At 37.5% G+C, this 26,782-nt stretch overlaps 1 protein-coding gene across 4 annotated transcripts in view; it reads left to right on the forward strand.

Annotated features, from left to right (window-relative positions):
• The window catches only part of ADK (adenosine kinase), a 636,511-nt gene that overhangs the window by 555,863 nt on the left and 53,866 nt on the right, over positions 1-26,782 (forward strand). The gene's annotated exons all lie outside the window — the stretch shown is intronic.

Genomic DNA, 26,782 nt, shown 5'->3' on the forward strand with positions numbered 1-26,782 from the left:
AGAGCAGTCTAGTTTTAGAAGGCAGACACTAGGAGAGATAATCAATCATAGCTAAAGACAGGGAATCTAGACCAAAGCTCATCCCAGTTCCTAGGATTAGTGCAGAATACAATTTATTAAGCTAGAACAGAAGCTTTGCAGTCACAATTGGATCATCACAACTTACATCTGGATGTCAGAAATAATTCTGCACCCTACTCTTTTTTGTTTGTTTGTTTGTTTTTTTGTTTTTAAGTTAAAGAGACTCTGTCTCCCAGGCTGGAGTAGAGTGGAGTGATCTTAGCTCACTTCACCCTGGAACACTTGGGCTGAAACAATCCTCCTGCCTCAGCCTCCCATATAGCTAGGACTACAGGCACACGCCACCATATTGTCTAATGTTTTAAAATTCTTTTAGAGACAAGGTCTTTCTGTGTTGTCCAGACTGGTCTCAAACTCCTGGCCTCAAGTGATTCTCCTGCTTTGACCTCCTGAGTCACTGGGATTACAGGGCACCCTCTTCTTGATTTGTATTCTTCCTTTGTCAGGACTAGCTTAGAGCTGTTACCCCAATTCTGTAAGTAAGTGCAGCCTTAACTATCAAGACCCAAGAAAGATATGAGCAAAGCAAAATAAGGAGCTCACGCAAGCAAAATTAAGACTTGAAATGTCAGCAGATAAGGTATCTGAACATGTCTATGATAGGAAACCAGTTGCAACTTAACTACTGCAGTGCTAAATTAAACCACTGCTATGCATACCATATTTGAAGTAATAATTGGATACAAAGATATATGGCCCTTACTTCAAAGAGCTGATACTTGTGAAGTGTACACTAGAAGACAGTATGTAGAAAGGATTATGTGAATTTTACCAAAAAATGTACTATAGAAATAATGCATGACTTCACATCACACTGGTGATCAGAGAAACAATATATTTTAAAAGTGACATGTAAACTGGTTTGTGAAACACAAATGAGATTTTGATGCAAAATATAACTAGAAATGACCTTAGATATCAGCTGGTACATCTTAGAAATTTGAGAAACATTAAGACACTACTAGTGGGATAAATGTTGGTGTACAGTTTTTCTTGGTGACAGCTTGAGAATACATATCAAAAGCCTTAAAATATGCATATCCTTTGACTCAGTAACTTTACTTACAAATTAATCCTATGGAATAATTTAACATATGCACAAAGATTTACATGCAAGAATGTTCTTCATAGCATTGGTCTTAAATTTTTTAATTTTTTTAACTTCTCATTTTGCAGCAAAAAAAAAAGTTGTAAAAATAGTAGATATTTTCCATATATCCTTCATCCAGCTTTCCCAAACATTAGCATTTTATATAACCAGAGTACATTTATCAAAACCAAGGAGTTAATAAATAGGTAGAATTTTTTTCAAATAAATAAATAATAAAATTTTAAAACCAGCAAACTACTATAGATGTGATACTGTTATTGAAGCTACAGACCTTTTTCAGATGTTCCCAATTATTCCACTTTTTTTTTTTTTTTTTTGGTCCAGGATACAGTCTAGGATTCTACTCTGTGCTTAGTAGGTAATCATATTCTTTTATTCTGTTGCTATCTGGCATAATTCTTCAGTCTTTTTTTCTCCTCCTTAACATTAACACTTTTGAAGGGTACTGGCCAGTTACTTTATAGAATGTCTCTCAATTTTTGTTTGACTAATGTTTTCCTGTGATAAAATTCACATTATGCATTTTTGACAAGAATACCACAGAAATAATAGAAATAATGCTCTTCTCAGTGAATCATATTCAAAGATACGTGATACCAATTAGCCTCGATAGTAGTGATGTTGACATTGATTCACTTTACTTGGTTAAAGTGGTGCCTGCCCGTTTTCTCCATTGTAAAGTTAGTATTTTTCCCTTCTTAATGAATAAATACCTCATGAGGAGGTACTTCAAGATATGTCTTCCATACATATATTGATTAATCTTGCCTGAAATAATTATTCCTGTGCTATTAGCCAAAGAATTATATATTACTTTTATTATTCCTTATAAACTTCTTAATTCAAAATTATACACTTATTAATAGAGAAGAGCTTTTTCTTCCCCATTTTTTTCTTTATTCATTTACTTATATCATATGGACTCATGAATATTTTATTCTATTATTTAAAATATATTACTATAACTATTTATTGTGTTCCTCAGATTGTCCTAGATTTGACCATTGGAAGTGCCTTCAAATTGGTTCTTATGAACTTCCAATGTACTACAGTTATTTTCTGACTTCCTTACATTCTGACACCATAAGATCTCCAGGTTCATATTGTGTTTTCCTTGCCCCAGCCATGAAATAGGAATTTCTCCAAGAAGCCCTGGTTTCTTTTATTGTATACTAAGAATTTATACATATATCTATATCTATCTATATCTATGTCTATATTTAACGTGTGTGTGTGTGTGTATATATGTATAATTTTTTTTTTTTTTTTTTTTTTTAGGAGTTTCACTCTTGTTGCCCAGGCTGGAGTGCAATGGCGCAACCTCAGCTCACTGCAACCTCTGCCTCCCAGGTTCAAGTGATTGTCATGCCTCAGCCTCCCATGCCTGGCTAATTTTTTTTTTTCTTTTTTTTTTTCTTTTTTTGGTAGAGACAGGGTTTCTCCATGTTGATCAGGCTGGTCTCAAACTCCTGACCTCAGGTGATCCACCTGTCTCGGCCTTCCAAAGTGCTGGGATTACAGGTGTGAGCCACTGCACCTGGCCCTGTGTATATATTTTTAAACCATGAGTACACAGTAGTATCACCTATTGCAATCCAACACCACAGAGTTCAGGACTGGCTTAGAACTGTTACCCCAACTCTGTATGTGCAGTCTGAACCATCAAGACCAGGGAAAGATACAAGCAGAGCAAAATGAGGAACTCACACAACCACACGTCATGGTTAATTTTAATTAAGTTTTTTAAGTATATAGAAAATTACCATGGTTCTAAAAGTCAAGAACTATCCACAAAGATATAGTAAAGGAAGTGTCACTTCCCTGATATTACTTTTTCGCCGTTCTTGTTTTAATGTTCTTCCCACCCTGTTCCCACCTACCTCTTATAGGTAACCAATCTCAGTTTTTGGCTTTTCTGTATTTCTTCTTCTTCTTTTTTTTTTTTCTAACAGCTTCACTGAGATACAATTCAGACACCATATAATTTCCTTATTTAAAGTATACAGTTCATTTTTTTTGTATATTCATAGGTTGTGCAACCATCACCACAATCAATTTTAGAACATTTTCATCATCGCAGAAACTGTCTCTCTCCAGCTTCACCCATCTTTTCTCCCAACCTTAAGCAACCATTAATCTACTTTCTGCCTCTATGCATTTGCCTTTTCTGGAAATTGCATATAAATGGACTCTTACAATATACAGTTTTCTGTGTTAGGCTTCTTTCACTTACCATAATGTTTTCAAGGTTTATCCATATTATAGCATGTGTCAGTTTTTTACTTCCTTCTATTGCCATATAACATTCTATTGCATGTTTATTCATTTCCTAGGGCTGCCATAACAAATTATCACAAAGTAAGTGGCTTAAAAGAACAGAAATGTATTATGTCACAGTTCTGAAGGCTAGAAGTTCAAAATAAAAGGTATCAGCAGGGCCTTGCACCCTCTGAAAACTCTAGGAAATTGTTCCTTGTCTCTTACTAGCTACTGGGCTCCTGGCAATCAATCCTTGGCATTCCTTGGCTTGTAGCTGTATCACTTCAGTATTTGCCTCTGTCTTCACATGGCCTTCTTCCCCGTGTGTATCTTTCTGTGCCAACTCCTTTTATTTTAAAGACACCAATAATTGGATATAGGGCCTAATCTAATCCAGTGTGACCTCATCTTAACTAATTAATCTGCAAAGGCTTTATTTCCAAATAAGGTCACATTCTGAGGTTCCAGATGGACATGAATTCAGGGGCAACACTATTCAGCTCTTTACATATAGACATATAACATCTTATTTACCTATTCTTCAGTTAATGGAATTTCATTCCTGTATTTATTTATGCCCAAATGGGTAGATACATGAGCATTTTCTTATTTCTCCTTCCTTTTTATTTGAAAAGTGACATACTGTTGATATGTTTTTTCCTTTTTTCACTTTATAATATATTCTAGAAGTTTTTTCATATCACTTCACAGAGCTCTAGTTCATTCTAATCTAAATGTTCAGTGATAGAGAATTTATTAATATATACATAAGATGGAAATTGATTTAGTATTTTAATTTTTATGAACATGGAATGATGTACACAATATATTGGGAATGTTTTCGTCTATAGGTTTTTTAATCTACGTTTTCAAGGCATTATATTCACACAGTATGAAATTCCTCCTTCTAGATGTTCCCCATCTCATCAGCCCTTTCCCAGAGTGAACCAATGCTTCCACTGAATGTCAGCTATACATATTGTTCCATGCCTTGCCTTTTTGCTTAATATATCTTAGAGATGGTTCCATTTTTTATAGCTGCATAGTATTTCATTTTCTTGTCATATCATACTTTATTTTACTAACCTTCTTTTGATATACATCTTGGTATTTCTAGTCTTTTGCTACAACAAATATATCAGCACTATTTGCAATGACCAAAATAATTGGAAACAACTCCAAAGGTCCATAAAGAGTAAACTGAATATATTATATATTTATGTGATAGCATTCATAATGAAGAGAGAATGAATGGATTACCACTCAACTCAACAATATGAATGAATATAACAAACATAATGTGGAACAAAGTCAGACCCAAAAGAGTATATACAGAATTCCAAACTAAATAAGGTAGGAATAGCTCATGTCAGACCAGTCCTTCTTCAGGTAGCAATTATAACTCTTAACAAAATATTACAAAACCAACTACCTGGAGACACTGGAGAAGAATGAAAATCGGGCAGAAACTGAAGGAGAGTCTATACTTGGAGGTGAGTGGCTTTGAGTAGATTTCCTATTTTTATGACTCTTTCTCTAGGGACAGCCCAAGTTGGCACCAAGTAGCATGCCTAAAATTTGGTAGAAAATATGCGGTCTTACTGACTTGAAGATCCAGAGGAAGAGTTTAGGTAAAAAGTGAGTAAGGAAATTTCAGAAAGGAGAAAAACCATACAGAGGTAGCCCTAAATTCTACATACAGACCTTGTCCAAATCTCTGGATGACCCCTGAATTATGCATATGCCGAGTGGATTCCTAGCAGCCCAGCTAAGACTTAAAGAACTTAGTAAAGATGTCTCATTGTCCATTGCTGGGGTGCAGAGTTTGCAATTTAATTCTAGCCAAGTTCACTTGTCTACTTAAAAAAATCATAATCTCTCCTTAGAAACATATTTGACTAGACTCTACAACAGAGTCAGCATTTTTGTTTGTTTGTTTGTTTGTTTTGTTTTTTGAGACCGAGTCTCCCTCTGTGGCCCAGGCTGGAGTGCAGTGACGCGATCTCGGTTCACTGCAAGCTCTGCCTCCCGAGTTCACGCCATTCTCCCGCCTCAGCCTCCCGAGTAGCTGGGACTACAGGCGCCCGCCACCACGCCAGACTAATTTTGGTTTTGTATTTTTAGTAGAGGCAGGGTTTCACCGTGTTAGCCAGGATGGTCTCCATTTCCTGACCTCGTGATCCGCCCGCCTCGGCCTCCCAAAATGCTGGGATTACAGGTGTGAGCCACTGTGCCCGGCCGGCATTTTTTTCTTAAAGGACCAGAGAATAAATAGTTTAGGTTCACAGGGCATGTGGTCTCTGTTCTAACTACTCAACAATGCAGTTGTAGTGTAAAAACATCCACAGGCAATATGTAAACAAATGGGGTTAGCTGCATAGCATTAAAACTTTATTTAGAAAAACAAGTGATTAGCCCACAGGCTATAGTTTGACAGTTCTTGCTCTATAGCATCTCAATTACAGTATCCAAGGTACAATCAAAAATTATGAGACAAACAAATATACATACTGAAGAACAAAAGCAATCAATAGAGATTAACTCCGAAATGATGCTCATGTATGAATTAGCAGACAAGGACTTTAAAGCAATTCTGTATAGTTATTTTAACTATACTCCTAGATGTAGAGGAAAGTATGCTCATAATGGATAAACAATTAGAAAAATCTCATCAGACAAATAGAAACTTTAAAAAATGAAAATTGTAGAACTGAAAGTATTTTTGAAATAAAAGATTAACTAGGTACTCTTTCAGTAATTTAAATATGACAAGGAGCAAACTTGAATAAAGGTACGTAGAAATTATCAAGTGTGGAAAATGAAGAGGAAAAAACAATGAACATGGCGGGATGCAGTGGCTCACACCTGTAATCCCAGCACTTTTGGAGGTCAGGGTGGGTGGATCTCCTGAAGTCAGGAGTTCAAGACCAGTTTGGCCAACATGGTGAAATGCCGTCTCTACTAAAAATACAAAAATTAGCTGGGCATGGTGGCACGTGCCTGTAGTCCCAGCTACTTGGTACGCTGAGGCAGGAAAATCACTTGAACCTGGCAGGCTGAGGTTGCAGTGAGCCGAGATAGTGCCACTGCACTCCAGACTAAACAACAGAGCAAGACTCCATCTCAGAAAAAAAAAAAGGAAAAAAAGAAAAAAAAAAAAAACAGTGAACAGAGCTTCTGTAACCTTTAGGACAGTAACAAAGGGCCTAACATGTCCGTAATTGGAGTCTCAAAAGGAAAGGAGCTAGAGAATGAGACAAGATAAATATTTGATAAATAATGGCTGTAAGGTTTCCCTCTTCTGGTGAAAGACATGAACTTACAGATTTGGGAAGCCCTGTGAACCACAGGCAGAATAAATACAAAGAAAACCACACCTAAACATATAGTTAGACTACTACTGAAACCAAAAGATAAATAGAAGATATTCAAGAGCAAAATAGCACATTGCATAGAATGGGAAATTATATGAACAACTACAGATTCCTTATCAGTAACAGTGGAGATCAAAAGAAAGTGGAACATCTTTGAAGTGCTGAAAGGAAACTGCCAACCCAGAATTCTATCTCCAGCAATATTTTCCTTCAGTGATGAAGGTGACATTAAAACATTTTATATAAACATAAGAGTATGTACTATGTGATTCCATTTGTATAAAGTCAATGGAAATAGGCCTCAAGTTACTTTTGATGGTGATTAGTAATTGCAAGGAGGGCCTTTTTCACCATAACGAACCACTCCATAAATTTGTAACATAAAAAACAGCAGTTTATTTTCTCATGATTCTCCAATCAAGGCTAGGCTCAGCTGAGTAGTTCTACTGGTCTTGACAGTGGTCACTTTTTGGCTACATTAAGGTAGTAAGTTGTCTGCAAGCTAGACTCATTAGGGATGTCTAGAACTCTCTATTTAGTCTAAAGGCCAACACTTCCAGGGTCAGACTTCCAATTTGTACTCTTCTCTGTATATGTCATACCTCAATTAAAAGTCTGCTTTCAGACCAGGTGCAGTGGTTCACACCTGTAATCCCAATACTTTGGGTGGCCAAGGCAGAAGAACTGTATGAGGCCAGGGGTTTGAGACCAACCTGGGCAACACAGCAAGACCCCATCTCTACAAAAAAAAAAAAAATGCTGGGCACAGTGGCACATGCCTGTGGTCCTAGCTACTCAGAAGGCTGAGGCAAGGGGGTTCGTGGAGTCCAGGAGTTCAACGCAGCAACAGTCAACCATGATGACACCATTACACTCCAGCCTGGGCAACAGAGTGAGACCGTGTTTCAAAAAAAAAAAGAAAAGTCTACTTTCAAAGGGCAATAGATAATTATTTTTTAGTTAAAATCCAACAAAAATATAATAATAATAATAGAAACTATAAAATGTTCCAGAAAAGTAAGTATTTCTAAAGTAAAAAAGATAACTTAGGGTTAGATTACAGTGAGATTTGAGTGCTTGGCTACAGAGCTGGGTCTTATTTGAAGGGAAGTGGGAAACTATTGAAAGGTTTTGAGCAGAGAAATGATATATTCAACACAGTGGTTTAGGAATATCATACCATGCTAGTGTACAAATTAGACTAGAGGAGGTAGAGACTGTTATCAAATGGATCAATTTGGAAACAATTTAGATAAGCACCAGTAGGAATTGAATTCAAATGATAGCAAGCTCATGGAAAAAAAAAGGTAATAAAATTTGTTGATTCTACATCTACAGAGATTGAGGGCCTACTGTGTTCTATGTACTTGGTAAAGGACTATACATTTTTGTCTTTGTATTCAAGGAACTCACAATATATGAAATATAGAAGTGTGAAAAAATAATGACAATTTGTTGTAATAAGAACTATAATAGATGAATGTTTAGGGTGTTAAGGACACAAGAAGTGGAAGCAGCCAATAATATAGAGGAGTCTAAGACATGCTTTAGATAAGATTTAATCTTACATGAGTAATTACAGTTTACCAAACAAAGAAGGCAAAGAACAACATTCTAGCCAGAAGAAACAGCACATATAAAGTCATAGGCAGAGAAGAGTAGAGCATGGTGAGTTGGGGTACATAGTTCAGTATGTCTGTATGTGCAAGATAAGCATAGGTACAGAAGCTAGAAAGATAAGGATCACATCATTAAGGGCAAAAGACGTGAAAGATATGGTGACTATATGAGATGAAACAGGATTTAGTGACTTTATAAGAAGACAAGGATGACCTTAATATTTTGAATTTAAGTGACTAGAAGAATAATGATAAACCCAATATTAAGAATTATATAACTTATAGACACTTTTCATCTGAGTGGACATAAAATACCTAGGAGGTCTTTTTGTATGTGTGTGAAGAATAGCACTAGATGTGTTTCATCAATGAAATTCTGAATATAAAATAATCATGATAGCTTCTTAAAGCCGATCAACCACCAAGAATTGATACTGACCATTGGCACAGTTTTTTTCAAAAATGACAAACTTTAAAAGAAAAAAAATTACTTGAATGAATGTTTTTCTTAACTCAGAAGAAAAGAAAAATCTTTAAATACGTATAGCATAACTGAAGAAGAAACAGAATTGCTGTGAATGTTCTAAAGACCTGGTTCTAAATAATCAAGTTAATTCCTCTTTCATTTGTTTTAAAATATTGTTGATCCAAGAACCACCAACCATCAGCTATGCTGGAAGTCTATAATTATGCATTGATATATGAGAAGGCTGTCAGTCTCTACAGAAGACTGGTGCAGTGCTTAGCAGAATAGTTGAGGCTGCTTTTGGTTTAGGAAATCTGTAGCTCAGAAATTTTCCTAGAAAGTAACCTCTGTTGTTCAAATTAGATGGTCATTTGTGGAGACAAAACCCACTGGGTATAGGCAGTGTTACCTGAATCACTAAAGGATAATTGATTCGAAATCCAAATCAAGCCTTGAGACTGCTGAATCTAGATGAGTGACTGCCTAGGGATAGAGGGCAGGAAGGGCTGAGACCCTACAAAGACACATGAAGAAACTTTTAGAATTGATGTGTATGTTTGTTATTTTGATTGTGGTGATGGCTTCATGAGTAATACCTATTCAAACTTTTCCAATTGTACACTTAAATAGTACAGTTTATTTTATGTCAATCATGCTTCAATAAAGATGTTAGCAAAAGAGATGACTTTCATCTTGGAATGGTCAGATATACTATTTTAAGTCCTACACCATTATTCATATAAAGAAGAGATGGCCATTTAAAAATATGTATACAGGACTTGAAGCAATGTAGGTTACCTGAGGTATAATAAATTGAGTGTCGTGATGTTTAAAGTAGAGTCTTGACGTTAAACACTGTATTAAGATATAGATTTGTAAATTTATGCTAATTCTGAATGATTATTTTTCTTGAGTTGATTTCTATGGACTGAATGTTAAAGTGGGTTTTAAGCAGGTTTTATATGATGTATCAATACCACGTTAGCTTAATTTTTTTTTTTTTTGCGAGAGATGCAGAAAGATCAATATCTTACATGCTCCATATCATTAATAAATACTTTCAATAAAGCTTTTTTGGCCTGGTAGGGTGACTCACACCTGTAACCTCAACACTTTGAGAGGCTGAGGCTGGAGAATCACTTGAGACCAGGAGTTCAAGACCAGCCTGGGAACATAGTGAGACCCTGCAAACAAAAAAAATATGGGAATTAGCCAGGCATGGTAGCACACGCCTGTAGTCTTGGCTACCCAGGAGGCTGAGGCAGTTGGTCACATGAGGCGAGGAGCTCGAGGTTACAGTGAGCTATGATCATACCACTTGCACTGTAGCCTGGGCAATAGAGTGAAACCATGTCTCAATCAATCAAACTTATTTGAACCTTTGTACATTTTTGCTTTTATTAATGAGCTTTTCTTTTAAAATCAGACTTTTAATGGCTTTCTGGCAGTGTCATCCTGCTTGTGGGTGAGACTAATATGAGCTCTAGTTTGTGTTTTTTTGTTATTGTTTTTGTTTGTTTTTTTGAGACAGGGTCTCTCTCTGTTGCCAAGGCTGGAGTACAGTGGCACAGTCACGGCTCACTGCAACCCCTTCTTCCTCCCAGACTCAAGCGATCCTCCCACCTCAGCCTTCTGAGTAGCTGGGACTACAGGTGCACGCCACCACACCTGGCTAATTTTTTTATTTTTTTGTAGCAACAGGGTTTCACCGTGTTGCCCAAGCTGGTCTTGAACTACTGGACTCAAGTGATCCACTCACCTCAGCCTCCCAAAGTGCTGGGATTATAGGCGTGAACCACCACGCTCAGCAGAGCTCTAGTTACTGAAGATTACTCTATAGGTTGAACCTGGATATGTTAGAAGACATAGGGGACTTTCATAAAGAAGTTCAAATTGGAATATGTGAGATAGGAGAATCTTTTAAAAGAATTGTTATTTGATGCTTAGGGTATAGACATATACTCTTAATATTGCTACAGTATAAATTGGTAAAACTTTTCATATCCTTTTATACAGCAGTTTCAGCTCTTGGAATTTAATCTAAATAATCAACAATCTAGGAGCATCTACATGTGAAGACATTCATGTCACTTTTATGTACAATAGTGAAAAAAATGAAAGCAAACTAAAAATAATAGGTAAAGTGTGTTGTTTACTCAAGCCATCATTAAAAATAATGTAGCAACTTGAAACTGTATATATTACATTACATGAAAAATAAACCAACACGGTGGGTTCATTCACTTTGTGAAACTTCATCACTTAGGATTTGAGGACTTTAAGTATAAACAAATCAGAATATAAAATTACCTGCTATTACAAAGTAGCAAGAGAGTCTGGGCACGGTGGCTCACACCTGTAATCCAACACTTTGGGAGGCCGAGGTGGGCGGATCACTTGAGGGGTCAGGAGTTCAAGACCAGCCTGGCCAACACAGTAAAACCCATCTCCACTAAAATTACAAAAATTAGCCAGGCGTAGTGGCATGTGCCTGTAATCCCAGCTACATAGGAGACTGAGGCAGGACAATAGCTTGAACCTGGGAGGCAGAGGTTGCAGTGAGCCGAGATCTTGCTACTACACTCCAGCCTGTGCCACAGAGCGAGCAAGCAGGCAAGCAAGCAAGCGAGACTCCATCTCCAAACAAACAAAAAAAACAAAGTAGCAAGAGTGGGTATGCCAGTGTGCTGGGGGTAAGGTATTAGATACTCTTGTATTTTCCATATCTTATTTTCATACTTTAAAAAACGTATCAGTTGTTTCTAAAATAATATATTCCTTTTAGTTACAAACATACAAATTCAGCAACCCTTAAGTAGCATAGACTACTACTGGCTGAAGCTCTGGGGGTTTATTAGTACAGTGATGACTTAATTAACAAATCCTCTATGAACAAAGCCTCTTTACCCAAGACTGGCCTTGGTGCAGTAGGCATGAGGGAAGGACCAGTTTTCTCTGAGTTAGATCGGTAGCAGCAGGAACTAATGAGGCAGGGCCTTGAAAGTGGCTCGCTCTCAGATCTAACTCCTCAGGGATTGGCTAAAGCTGAAGCTGAGGGCACTGGTGCACTCCTGGGACCCACACAGCCTGGTTACCCAGGTGTTGAAAAAACAATTTCTGTGCCAACACCATATGTGGCTTTTAAGAGACTCGGCAGGACTCTTGCTTTAGGCAGAGCATTCCTCGCGTGGAATGAGTAAGCTGGAAAATAACAAAGAGGGAATCCCATGTGCTAGGAAGCTTCCACTTGTCTTCTGTGTGCTCCGTTTTTCAATTCTCTGGGCCTCATTTTATTCAACTGTAAAGTGAAAGGAGTAGCTAAAAAATCTCTAATGTATCTTTCAGTTCTAATAGACTACATGTTTAAATCAAGAATCGGCAAACTTTTTGTAAAGGGTCAAATAGTAATTATTGTCTGCTTTGCAGGGCATACTACTCTGTTGCAAGTGCTCAGCTCTCCCTCTGTAGCGTGAAAACAGCCCTATGTAAACAAATGGGTGTGGCTGTATTCCAATAAAACTCTATTTATAAAAATAGGCAGCTAGCCAGATGTAGCCCACAGGCCATATTTTAACAAGCCCAGGTCTAGATGTTAATGTAATAGGAATGTCGTATTAAAAGAATTATTGGATGAATAGGATATAATTCTTATTTCATAGAGACCATTCTCTCAGACTTTTTATTTTTAAAGACTAGGCAAATATAAAATATTATTTCACTGCTAGGATGTAATACCATGGGGAAAAGATTAAAAATACTCTGGCACCAAACTGTTGTAGTAAATTATCTGAAATAGAGCCTTTGACTTCCCAATTAAGGAAGAAAATGGTGTCTGCAACACCTGTGACTGGGTTCTTTTAAGTCTTCAAAAGTTAGGGAGAGAGTCTCAAGGGCCTGTTAATTTTCTTTCTGATCAAATGGGCTAAATCATGCCTTTCATAGTAGAAGGTAGGCTGTGGACCCTTTACTATTTTATTTTTTAAAATTTCTGTTGGCTAGGCGTAATGGCCCATGCCTAAAATCCCAGGCTGAGGCAGAAGGATCCCTTGAGCCCAGGAGTTTGAGACCACACTGGGCAACATAGCAAGACTCCATCTCTACTAAAAAAATAACTTTTAAAAAAATTAAAAATAAATAAATAATTTTTTGGTGGTCCAGAAAGGGGCAGCTACCATGCTCTGCAGGTTTCAGATCCCCATCTATCTTGGGTTGGGTTTCTATCTTGGTCTTAAGTTATTAGTATTCTAATATGGAGATAAGTCTGTCTTCACTTTGGAGACCTTTGTTGGTTCTTCTATGTCAGGCTTCAGCTAGTATAGTTTGTCTAATGCATTTACATAAAACTTGTTTCTAACAATGAAAAAGAAATTACAGGTTGGGATATGTATGTAATTCAGGCCCATTATTACATAAAAGGATCAGCACAGTGGTACTTTATCTGAGCAGGGAAGTCTAAAATATTCTTTGTTGGCCAGCTTGCTTTCACTTTTTTTTTTTCCCGAGACGGAGTCTCGCTCTTTCGCCCAGGCTGGAGTGCAGTGGCACTATCTCAGCTCACTGCAAGCTCCACCTCCCAGGTGCACGCCATTCTCCTGCCTCAGCCTCCCAAGTAGCTGGGACTACAGGCACCCGCCACCACGCCCGGCTAATTTTTTGTATTTTTTTTTTTAGTAGAAACAGGGTTTTACTGTGTTAGCCAGGATGGTCTTGATCTCCTGACCTCGTGATCCGCCCACCTCAGCCTCCCAAAGTGCTGGGATTACAGGTGTGAGCCACCATGCCCAGCCTGTTTGGGATCTTTTCTAAGTTGCAGAACGTGAATTCCTTATTGGCCTATCCCACTAGCCACAGCTGTGAGCACAACAGAACTGACACATTCCTAGTAATTATACCTTATCTAGAGTGAACAAGGCCACCTTCCCAGCATAGTGACAACTACAGCCCTTAATCTAATGCAGTGATTCTCAAAGTATAGACTCATTGGGGGTGCCCTCTCTGAGGCTTTTTCACGGAATCTCTTCTATGAAGTCAAAACTACTTCACAGTAATTCAAATATATTATTTGCCTTTTGGACTCTCAATGGCAGTAGAGTTTTCCAGAGACTACATAATGTATGATATCACAACAGATTGAATGCTGAAAAAGACATAGGAATCTAGCTGACTTCTGTTAACTGGATATTAAAGAGATAAGCAAAAACTTAAATGCCATACTTTTTACTAACATTTTTGTTTGGAATATATAATTATTAAAATATGTAAAATGTAGGTTTATTCAGAAATTTTTAAAGATCATTTTAATTTCTAATAAAGTAAATATTAATAAACATGACTCACACAAAATCTATTTGGAGTCCTCAATTTTTTTTTCTTTTTTTTTTTCCTGGCTTACATTTTTTGATGGACTCAATTTTTTTTTTTTTTTTAACTTAAAAAGAGACAGGGTCTCACTATGTTGCCCAGGCTGGTTTCAAACTTCTGGGTTCAAGCAATCCTCCTGCCTTGGCCTTCCAAAGTACTGGTATTACAGGTGTGAGCCACGGCACTTGGCCTCAATAATTTTTTAAGAGAAAAAGTTTGAGAACCCCTCCTCTAATGTAATACCCTTAGTTGCAATATTCTGATCTCATGGTTACTGCTATCATCTTCACCATATTCCCTCTTATAAAATATTTACTAAAATTCTCCCCAGAGATAATACTTGTTAACAATTTAGTGATTACTTCTGGACATCTCTACTGAGTGCTTACATTCACACATATTATATAATTTTACATTCATTGGATCATACTATGGTCTTTAAAAACTTATTCTCCTGAGTTTAATTTTTCTACCTGATCACTCTCCAAATTCTTATAAAATCTTAAGTTCTTTTTTTTTTTTTTTAAAAGACAGGGTCTCACTCTGTCACTATCACCCAGGCTGTAGTACAGTAGCATGATCATAGCTCACTGCAGCCTCAAACTCCTGGGTTCAAAGGATCCTCTCACCTCAGCCTCCTAAGTAGCTAGGACTACATGTATGTGCCACCATACCTGGCTAATTTTTTTATTTTTAGTAGAGACAGGCGTCTCACTATGTCACTATGTTGCTCAGGCTGGTCTCAAATTCCTGGCCTCAAGCAATCCACCCACCTCAGCCTCCTAAGGTGCTGGGATTACAGGCATGAGTCACCATGCTTAACCTAAATCCTAAGGTCTTAAAATTAAAAGGGACAGAGGGATCATCTTATCCCATTCCCAACTCAAGTCAGAAACCCTCTCTAAAACATTCATAACCAGAGAGGTCCATTTCATTTGGTTTTATAAACCCTAAATTGTTAGAAACTTTTTCCTTCTCTTGGATATAAATTTGCCTTCTTAATCATTTTTACCCACAGGTTCTAGTTCTACTTTGGGAAACTATATAGAATGCATCTTATCTGTCTTCACTGGGCTTCATTGTTGGTATTTTCTTCTGTTCTGTCTTCCAGTTCACTAATTCTTTTTTAAGTTGCGTCTAAGCTTCTATTAAAACTATCCACTAAAAATTTGTATTTTCAATTTCCATTTAAACCTGTCTGTTGTATTCCAGTACTCTGTTAAAATTCTCGATTTTATCTTTAACTCTTGATCAGTAAGCATAGTTATTTCAAAGTTTCTGTTTGTTAAGTTCAATATCTGGAACTGCTTTATTAAGCTGTAATTTCTGCTGGTTTTAACTTCCTGCTTGCCTCTTTATATTACTGTTTATTTTTTATTGTGGGTGATATGTTATATTTGCTAAATTGCTTATAGAAATAATTTGAGGTATAGGATGATTCATGTTTGCTTTTGGCAGGCATGGGGACATTGGCACACTGTATTTATCTTAATCTTAAGTTTAAGGATTTAGATTATTAGAGGCTAAGCTACAATCCCTTGTCTAGGTCTTTCTACTGCCTGTTCACACACCCTTAATCCTTTTGATTCCCACCCTGAGATAAGGAGATTTTAACTAGGTCCATTTCTCTTGACAGACTCTGGATTCCAGACTTTGTCTTCATAGTATCAAACACCAGACTCACTTCTCTAGGTTTCTGTCATCCACTGTATTATAGCCTGGTAATTCTTCATTCTTTTGTTAGGACTTCAATGCCTTCAAACAAATTTTTTTTAAATATGTCCAGATGTTCTAATTCTTGATAAGACACTTGGTCTGAATTACCTCGGCTGCCATTAGTCCCTGCAACCTACTTAAATCCATATTAATATTTTTCTGTCCTTCTGGATTGCTTGGGAAACTGTTAGAGAGCAGGGATAACCCTGACTGGGGCATCTGTACCACATTCAACCAGATGTTCTTTAAGAGCTCCTCTTGAAGGTTTAATCTGATATTAATCAGATAGGAAGTACAGTCCATATGAACAGATTCAGTCTTCCCACAGAGATGAGTGCAGTTCAGAGGGGCGATGGATACAGTGTACAGTGGCCCCATTTTCCTTTATGTTTATATTCTCGTCTTGTAATAAAACTAATGCTCAGAATGAAAGGTCTCAATTTAGGATTTAAGCCAAGTATAAACAAAAAGTTAAAACAAGCTTATTGTTCCAACTTTGACTTAAGTGAAAGAATTGATTTTTTTATGTGTTTATTTTTGGGATAGGGTCTTGCTCTGCCGCTCAGGCTGGAGTGTAGGGGTGCAATCATAGATCACTGTAACCTCGAACTCCTGGGCTCGAGCAATGCTCCCACCTAAGGCTGCTGAGTAGCTAGGAGAACAAGCGCCACCATACCCAGCTAATTTTTAAAAATTTTTGTAGAGATGGGGCTTTGTATGTTGCCCAAGCTGGTCTCACCCTCTGACCTCAAATGATCCTCTTGCCTTGGCCTCCCAAAAGTGCTGGAATTGCAGGCATGAGCCACCATACCTAGCCTGGTTTTATTTTAAAAAAACACTTGTGCTGCCCTTCTTTAAAACATTAATTATATGTATGCACATTTTCTTTTATCTGGTGCTTCTCTAAATTCCTTTCGCCCATGTCTTATCTAACTAGTCATGTGGGAATTTGCTCTTTGGGGAGTTAAATATTGAATGTTAACTTCTAGGTAGTACAGAGCAGCCCAGTGTGTTTCACTTTTGTATTCTACCTTCATTAGCACTAAGTTTTCTATATCAGCTTTTCTAGAATTTTTGTTTCAAAATTGTATTCCTCTAGTTTATTTGCAGTTTTTCTCTTTCTCTTCTAATTGTTTAATTGTCCATCCCCTACCCCCTGCACCAAGGCAAATGTACTGTCTTTAATCCATATGTGCCCATAAATTCTAAACTCAAAGATTTCTGGTTGTCCCTTATATTTATGGTATTTTTCTACTTCTTCTCTGTTCAGTATATTTTTGCAAGTGTTTCAGTTTTCTTCAGTGTTCAAGGTTCTCTAGTGTGTCATTTCATTTTCATGCATCAGAGTGATTCCTACCAGTCTTATATGGAGTCTCTTACATGATGATTTTTTTATGAGTAAAGTGCAATATTGAGCAACATTGAAGATTTTATTTCTTAATCTAAAACATAGTATTTATTTAATAATGAGATGAAAATACAGGTTTTGTGAAAGGGAGAAAGGTGTTTCTCTAAATATTATACCTGTGTCGAAAAGCTGCAAGTGCTACTACCACTGTTTATGACCCCTGAATGATTTCTGCTTTCTTTATGTTAATACTTACTCTAATAGTAATTGAACTCCCAAAAAGATCACAAAGTCCCCAATTGCTAGCTTTGTAAATACATTGATGTGTACCTTGTTTGATGAGATAAAAGCTTCAGTAAGTGATATCACCACCTGTGTGGTTAATTTCAAAATATTGTTTGTCTAATACATTGTTGTCAGTGACAACTGAACAAGAACTTTTAGAAGCAGTTGGCTGTCCATTAATGGCAGATTTCAAGGCTATGGAAACTGTGCCAGTTCAGCCCCGCATTTTTCTATATTATCATATCAATTGAGTCAGTTCAGAGTAGACAAAGCAAGGTTATGGGAACCACCTAGAGCATCATGCACCATTTAACATCAATGCAGCATACATGAACATCTGCAACTTCAATCTTATTAACAGAGGATAGAATGGAAGGCAGTAAACAGCTTTCTTCATCACTTAATTGCAAAATAGTATTTCCTAATTTTTGCATTGTTTATCAACAGCAACTTTATCAATAATTGTATAATTATGGTTGCCTAGATCACAGTGCCCTCATGCATCTTGTCACTTATTATAGAGTGGTCTGAATTTAATTTGAATTTGAACACATGATACAAGGATAATAATATAAGTTCCTTGAAATGTGAGTTGCAGAATACAAAAATTTTGTGTAGTAGGAGAATGACAAGTTATGATTTTTCTTTTACTTTGGGGATTAACACAGGGAAATGAAAGACTGAAAGGCAGTGAAAGATGAGGGGAAGCCACTAGTTAGATTCAAACATAGACCCATTGAACATGAGAGTAGGTTATGTTCCTTAGAATTAATCATGAGTAATTCAATGTTTGCTTTAGGCCCAAATTGAGCTGAATTAAAACAGGATTATTATGCTTAGGTCTTCCCTTCAGTCTCTGTAGTTAAAGAGAAAATGGCAGAAAACTACAAATATAGTGAGGAAAAAGCTATGGTGGCCAAAGTTAAAAATACCACATGCTGAGGAAAGCCTTGACATAGCTGCTCAGCCTTCACTGCTGTTGCTTTTTAAGCCTGATAATGCCACTACTCCTAATTAGCAAATGTTAGTATTACAGTAAGCAATCAAGTGCAGTCTTCAGGCTTTGTGGCAGCAGTCTCACAGTGCAAAATATTGAAGAAAAAAACGAAGGAAAACAATATAAGCTCAGCCACGGTTATTGGTGTGGTCAGTGGGAGTTGTCTCACAAGAGAGCAGGAAAAGGAAAATGTGAAAAACAATGGGTACATTTAAAGCATGTAAGACAAGGGCCGGCTAGTCTGAAAAGTTTGTCTATTTTAATCATGAAAATCTCACATTTTGACTTAAATCCATTATGTTTAAGGAAAAATCTAAGGCCTGTTCATGAAATTACACTTGAAATATTTTCGTTTACGGTTAGAATCTCCTTCCCAAATTAAAAGGTATTAAATTGCATATTGAGTGAGCTCCATTTGTACTCAGCTCTTCCCAATTGATAAACATAGTCATTTCCTTTAAAAAAAAAAACCCTCTAGAGTTAGAATGTTTTCTCTCCCTAATTAGTCTGTATTTATGCCTTTAATAATTATCTGTTCATTTTCTAGCAGCAAATATTTGTTCTCAGATTAAATTGCAGAAGGAAGAAAAAAAAAGATAGCTACCCACAGTATACTGTCCACAGATGATATAGAGTTATGTCCCTCTTTGTGTGGTTCTTGAGTATAATAGACATAACAGAAGCTTTCTTAATATGATAATCTATTATTTTTTCTATTTGGGGGATGCTAAGAACTGGTTTACTAGAGGTAATAGTTTGATCTGTAGTTATTTATGTTAAAAGATTTTTTAAAAAGGTAATTATAGCCTCTACTATAAACTTGAAAAAGTTGTTCTAACTCTGTGCAGAATGAGCGGGGAGATATTACTGTATACATACATATAAGCATATATGCCTCTTATCTGAATACCTCAGGGAGCACACTTTTCTGAACCAGGGCTTTGCAATAAATGTGTGTACTACTAACTCTGACACATGTATAGTTCTCCTTTAAAGAACTTGTATGCAAACGTTATTCAGGAACCTCTTCTAGGAGCTATTTATCAAAACTGCTATGATAATAACTTTGTCCTAATGAGTTTCAGTCTCTGTTTAGGGAGTAATCGATAAACTACAAATTAATGTTCCATAATTCACATTATAATGCACATATAATTATTTTGAGATGAGGCAAACCCTGTGCATTTAGTTTGCAGCTGTAATTAAGTAAGCTCATTTGATACTAATTAAGTAAGCCTAAAAGGATCATAGGTTTGTGTATTTAATTATCAAGGTACAATCAGCAACTAATTTCTTGAAAAGCTTTCCTATCTTCAGTTCAACACTGATCTCAGCCCACACTACAATTTATCTTCTTGCATCTTCAGTAGATTAAAATGCATTGTGAATTATGGAGAATCTACTAGGTAAGTTAGCTTCTTTGTTTAAAAAATACATATATGTATATACACACATACATATATGTATGTATGTATGTATGCATCTTGCCATGTGAAAAAACAGGCTTAAGAATACAGAAATTCTATAATCTGGCAAAACTGTCCTTAAGAAGTGAAGGAGAAATTAAGACATTTCCAGATAAAAGATAAAGAGGTTTATTGCTAATAGACCTGTCCTACAAGAAATGCTAAAAGGGAATGTTTCAGGATTAAATGAAAGAATGCTAGACAGTAACTCAAAGCCATATGAAGAAATAAAGAACTCCTGTAAAGGTATCTACATAAGTAAATATAAAAACCAGTATTGCTGGTTTGTAACTCTTCTTTCATTCATGAAAGGAAAATGCCTAGGCCGGGCGCAGTGGTTCACTCTTGTAATCCCAGCACTTTGGGAGGCCGAGGCAGGCAGATCATGAGGTCAAGAGATCAAGACCATCCTGGCCAACATGGTGAAACCCTATCTCTACTAAAAATACAAAAATTAGATGGGCATGGTGGCACGCGCCTGTAGTCCCAGCTACTCGGGAGGCTGAGGCGGGAGAATCACTTGAACCTGGGAGGTGGAGGTTGCAGTGAGCCGAGATCGCACCACTGCACTCCAGCCTGGTGACAAAGCAAGACTCCATCTCAAAAAAAAAGAAGAAAAATGCCTAAAAACAAATTATATGTTAATGGAAAGACATGTAAAATATGTAATTTATGACAACAACATAAAGAGGGGAACAGAGCTGTATAAGGGCAAGGCTTTTAATACTCTCCAGGCTAAGTTGGTATTAATTCAAACTAGATTGTTATGAATTTAGGATTTTAATTGTAATTCCCATAGTAACCACTAAGAAAATAAGAAATAGGTCAGGCACGGTGGCTCACGCCTATAATCCCAGCACTTTGGGAGGCCAAGGCAGGCAGATCACAAGGTCAGGAGATCAAGACCATCCTGGCCAACATGGTGAAACCCCATCTCTACTAAGAATACAAAAATTAGCTGGGCATGGTGGCGTGCTGCCTGTAGTCCCAGCTACTTGGGAGGCTGAGGCAAGAGAATCACTTGAACCCAGGAGGCAGAGGTTGCAGTGAGTCAAGATCGCACTACTGCACTCCAGCCTGGGTGACAGACCGAGACTCCGTCTCAAAAAATAAAAAAAAAAGAAAGAAAAGAAATAATGAAGTTTTCTCTATTTTTGTTAAAGTAGTATATAAAAATTAGATTATTAGAAAATATACTTAATTGCTAGCTTAGAAGTCTTTTAAATTCTACTGTCAGCTGGGCGCAGTGTCTCACACCTATATTTCCAACACTTTGGAAGCACAAGGCAGGAGGATCACTTGGGCCCTGGAGTTCAAGACCAGCCTCTGTAACATAGGGAGACCTTGTCTAGAAAAAATTAAAACAATATTATCCAGGTATGATGGCATTCACCTATTGTCCTAGGTACTCAGGAGGCTGAGGTGGGAGGACCGCTTGAGACTGAAAGATTGAGGCTGCAGTGAGTCCTGATTACACCACTGTACTCCAACCTGGGCGACAGAGTGAGATTCTATTAAAAGAAAAAGAAAAAAAATCTGTCAGTCAATCAGCTAATACTTAAATATTTAATATGGTAGACTTCCTGCTAAGTTTCAACAATTGTCTCCATTTCTTCCCACTAAATTTTTTAATGTATAGTCAAGAAAGAAGAGCTATCTGAAGTCTAGAGTGACATTCTAGTGTTGGGAAATGCTGGATAAAATGTTCACATTTTCAGATTCCCCAGCCACATTTAAACTCAAAAAATGTGAAAACTTGTCCCCGTGACTTTCCTGAAGGTCTAAAAGATATTTCTGTCTCCATCCCTTCGAAACCAAGATACCTGATTGTGAGGAGGAGAAAACTCCTATATGGTCCGGAGTATGTTGTCTTCAATCTCAAAGCATGTTTAGAGTATTGCCATTGCTATCAGAAATGTGAACTTGCCCCTCAGATCCTAGATTTTCAGATTGAGCGAATCAGAATTTAGGCTTTCCCCCTTCCTTATCAGAGGCCACTGTGGTAAAATATTATAGAAAGTAATTGTTGGCCAGGCACAGTGGCTCATGCCTGTAGTCCCAACACTTTGGGAGGCTGAGGTGGGCAGATCATTTGAGGTGAGGAGTTCGAGACCACCCTGGCCAACATGGTGAAACCCTGCTTCTACTAAAAATACAAAAATTAGCCGGGTGTGGTGGCCAGCGTCTATGGTCCCAGCTACTCAGGAAGCTGAGACAGGAGAATCACTTGAACCCAGGAGGTGGAGGCTGCCAAGATCTCGCCACTGCACTCCCGTCTGGGCGACAGAGTGAGACTCTGTCTCAAAAAAAAGAAAAAAAGTAATTGCTAATGCCTGATGTTGCACCTTACAGCTCACATAGAACATTTTGTATTATCTAAAATGAGGTATTAAAATAGATGAACAAACTGATATCTGGGCTGGGAGGGAGTTGTTCCTTCTTTTATTTCTTTGGGGTACCGCTAGCACAGCTTGTCAGTACATTAAAAATAGAGACTTTTTGGCATTACTTTGTTTTTTACAAGATTAACTAGCACAGCACAAATTTCTTGTGCCTAGGTATAACCAGTGTTGAGACTTCACATACCACACACAATTAAAGACACCAACCTTGTAGTACTGACAGCGATATTATGCCCAGTTTGTATATGGTGTCTGGGTCATCTGAGGAAGTAAAAATAGTATTGTGATCTGTGAACAGGCCAAGTCTAGCAGGTGCCATTTGCATAGACTAGAGTATAAATAGTATCCTCTAAAGCTATATGATGTAATGTCCCTAAAATGAATTATCTCCCATCTTTCATTCTCAGAAACAAAAATACTGATTCTTGTATTGTTTGATGGAAAACTATTAATTGTTCAACATAACTAGCAAAGTATAAAGACTTGACACCTAATGACTTCTTTTTTCTCTGAGAGTTAGAATTAGTATGTAGCTTAAGAAGAGCTGTAGGCATTTAGAATGATATTTGGGGCAGTGAAGGGGAAATGGAGGCATCAGCTAGGGATAGTTTAGAACCAGTTCTGAATGGAATTGCCAAAATTAGGTATAGTATTAGAAAATATGGCCTATTTTGACACAGGATCTTGAATTTTTTTTTAATAGGCTTGTGCCATTCTTCTTAATCTAATAGGCATTGCCTATCCTGAATTATGGAGAACTGGTTTGTCTAGTGACATCCCATATGTTATAGGAAGAATGTTTCCTTCTTTAAAATTTTTTGATAGACACTTGAGTCAAATGAAGAAATCCCAGATGAAAAATTTCAGAAAGGACATTCTACTCTCTTGTTTGGAAAATTGTCCCTTTCAGCTAGTTGTAAGCCAAAGGAGAAAACTTAAGGGATTTTATTATGCAGCTACATTTTTTAACTGATAACAGTTAGCCTTCCCTGTCCTTTCCTGCCTAAACAGATCCTGATGCTGCAAACTAACATTTCTTTCTGTTTTTATCACTGTTGATGCAGGTTATTTAAAAGAGAATCAGTGGTATGGTAGCAAATGTTTTATGACTGGCTTTCAGGAAAAAATAACGTAGATTAGTAGCAATTGTGTCATGCTTTAAATACTCCCACCATCAATGTGAGGTCACTGAATGCAGATTTGAGAAGAGCTTTGTATATGCAGAATTAATTCTCATTAGCCACTCTGGCTCCAGCACACCACTGACAGTTAAAAGAGGTGGATGACTGATGTGAGCAACCACGTGAATGAATGTCAAAAACATTATGCTAAAAAAAAGTGCTGAGATAAGAAGCCAGATGTAAAAGAACATATACTGTATGTTTACATTTATTTGAATTTAGAACAGGCAATATTAATTTACAGTGATAGAAATCGGATCAGTAGCTTTTTGGTTTTTGTTTTATTGAGAAAGAATTTGGCTATGAAGTGATATGAAGGAACTTTCTTCTTTTTTTTTTTTTTTTTTTTTGAGACAGTCTCGGTCTTGTCACCCAGGCTGGAGTGCAATAGTGCCATCTCGGCTCACTGCAACCTCTGCCTCCGGGTTCAAGCAATTCTCCTGCCTTAGCCTCCCAAGTACCTGGGATTACAGGTGCCCACCACCACGCCTAACTAATCTTTTTGTATTTTTAATGGAGACAGGGTTTCACCATGTTGGCCAGGCTGGTCTTGAACTCAGGACCTCGGATGATCCACCCACCTTGGCCTCCCAAGGTGCTGAGATAACAGGTATGAGCCGGCGCACCTGGCTGGGAACTTTCTTAGATAAAAATATTCATAGCAGCATTACCCAATAGAACTTTCTACAGAACTATCAGCGTAACAATTGTATTTTCAGTCCTTGCTTGGGAAAAATAAAAAACCAAACAGCAATTTAAAGATAGCCTAGTAGGCTAGGTGTGGTGGCTCACACTTGTAATCCTAGCATTTTGGGAGGCTGAGGCGGGCAGATCACTTGAGGTCAGAAGTTCGAGACCAACCTGGCCAGCATGGTGAAACCCCATCTCTATTAAAAATACAAAAATTAGCCAGCTGTAGTGGCAGGCGCTTACAATCTAGGCTACTTGGGAGGCTGAGGCAGGAGAATCACTTGAACCTGGGTGGCAGAGGTTGCAGTGAGCTGAGATCAACGCCACTGCACTGCAGCCTGGGTGATAGAGTGAGACTTAGTCTCAAAAAAAAAAAAAAAAGCCTAATTGTAAGATGGAACCCAGTATGCTAGTATATATTTTTAACAGTCAGTTTATAGCAAACCAAGCCCTAGTTGTGTTTTCTAATTTCCATGGTGTAAATGCTCCCACCATGACTCACCGTTCAAACTACCAAGATGAAGGCATTGAATGGTGAGTTGGGAAGAGAAATGTACAATCAATTCGTAAGCCGGTGTGAACTCAATTTCTGAACTGCTTCTACCGATCACTATTATTGAGGGACTAAATTTTCTTGGTTTTAGTTTAATTCTTTAGATTATTCAATCTTTCCCAGAGCTGTGTCTTTGCCCAGAGACTTTATTGAACCTCAGATGTCTGACTAAGCTGTAGCTCAACTTTAGATCCTTTAACAGAAGGAAGAACATGAGGACCTGAGTGCAGTGGCTCACGCCTATAATCCTAGCACTTTGGGAGGCTGAGGTTGGCAGATCACTTGAGGTCAGGAGTTCAAGACCAGCCTGGACCACAGGATGAAACTCTATCTCTACTAAAAATACAAAAATTAGTTGGGCATGGTGGTGGGCACCTGTAATCCCAGCTACATGGGAGGGTAAGGCAGGAGAATTGCTTGAACCCAGGAAGCAGAGGTTGTAGTGAGCCGAGATTATGCCACTGCTCTCCAGCCTGAGTGACAGATCTAGACTCTGTCTCCAAAAAAAAAGAAAAGGAATAACATGAGTATTTTCCTTCAAGTATTTCTGCAACTTTTTTCCCCCCTGGTGCTGCAGCTTCTATTCATAAAGAATGGTGAGGAATACAACCAAGCTTTAAAATCAGTGTACTTGAGAGGTTTTGTTGTTGTTGTTTTTACAGGTAATTAACCATATGTTACACATTTTAATCTGCTTTTAAGTGCAAGAGAGATTGGCAAATGACTCAATAAAGAAAAGACTTCTGCTTAAATTGGATAAAATGGTTGTTTACTGGTGTTTATTGCTGTATTCCAAGTAGACAAGTAATCTGTGAATCTAGTTTAGTTTATTGGACAATAAATAGTACTCAAAACTTTTATCAGTGTTTGATTGTCAGGGTTCCCATTGAAATTGACTTCATACTTTAGGGAACTTTAATTTTATTGTACAGTATATACTGTTAAAAAAAAAATCTTTGTCTTTCAGTATAAACCTATGACATTGCCTTGTGGCATTATTATCCCTGAAATGCTTTCTTGCTCTAAGATTTCTTCTATGCCATAGAGAAAAAAGGAACTTTTGGTTCCCTCCTATCTAATGCAGTTTTGGGTTTTTTTGTTTTGTTTTCTTTTGTTTTTTGTAAACTCTAAATATTTTCCATTGCCACCATCAACAATTCAAATAACAATCTTACTGAGGGAAAGTCCATGATTAGAAATAGCTGCTTCTTCAAAAATAAAGAACTTTGTATGTACATATCCATTTTGAAAATCTTGACCATTGTGCTCAGAAGAAGATATATGATTTTAAGAAGGGTCACATTTAGAATACCAATAATGTCCTACTTCTGCAATAATTGGAACCAGGCCACTAAAAAGAAAGCAACTGATGTTTGGCCTTTCAGTATTTTCTATAACTATGATGCCTTGGTCCAAATTATCTAATAAATGCTTCTTCCTATTCTCCCAGCCCTAAGAGTCCATGGTCTCTTTATAAAGAAGAATCATATACATACAGATATTACCTGAATTTATATGGCATCCTCATGAGGTGAATCCCGCATATGTCACTAGGATTCATTTGATTGCCCTGGTTTGATCCAATTCAAATATTAATTCAGGCCAGGTGCAATGGCACATGCCTATAATCCCAGCACTTTGGGAGGCTGAGGTGGGTGGATCACCGGAGTTCAGGAGTTTGAGGCCAGCCTGGCCAACATGGGGAAACCCCCATCTCTACTGAAAATACAAAAATTAGCCAGGTGTGATGGCAGGCACCTGTAGTTCCAGCAACTTGGGAGGCCGAGGCAGGAGGATTACTGGAACCCAGGAGGCAGAGGTTGCAGTGAGTAAGCCAAGATTGCACCACTGCACTCCAGCCTGGGTGACAAGA

Source organism: Mandrillus leucophaeus, unplaced genomic scaffold (assembly GCF_000951045.1).
Source record: "Mandrillus leucophaeus isolate KB7577 unplaced genomic scaffold, Mleu.le_1.0 Scaffold39, whole genome shotgun sequence".
NCBI lineage: Eukaryota > Metazoa > Chordata > Mammalia > Primates > Cercopithecidae > Mandrillus > Mandrillus leucophaeus.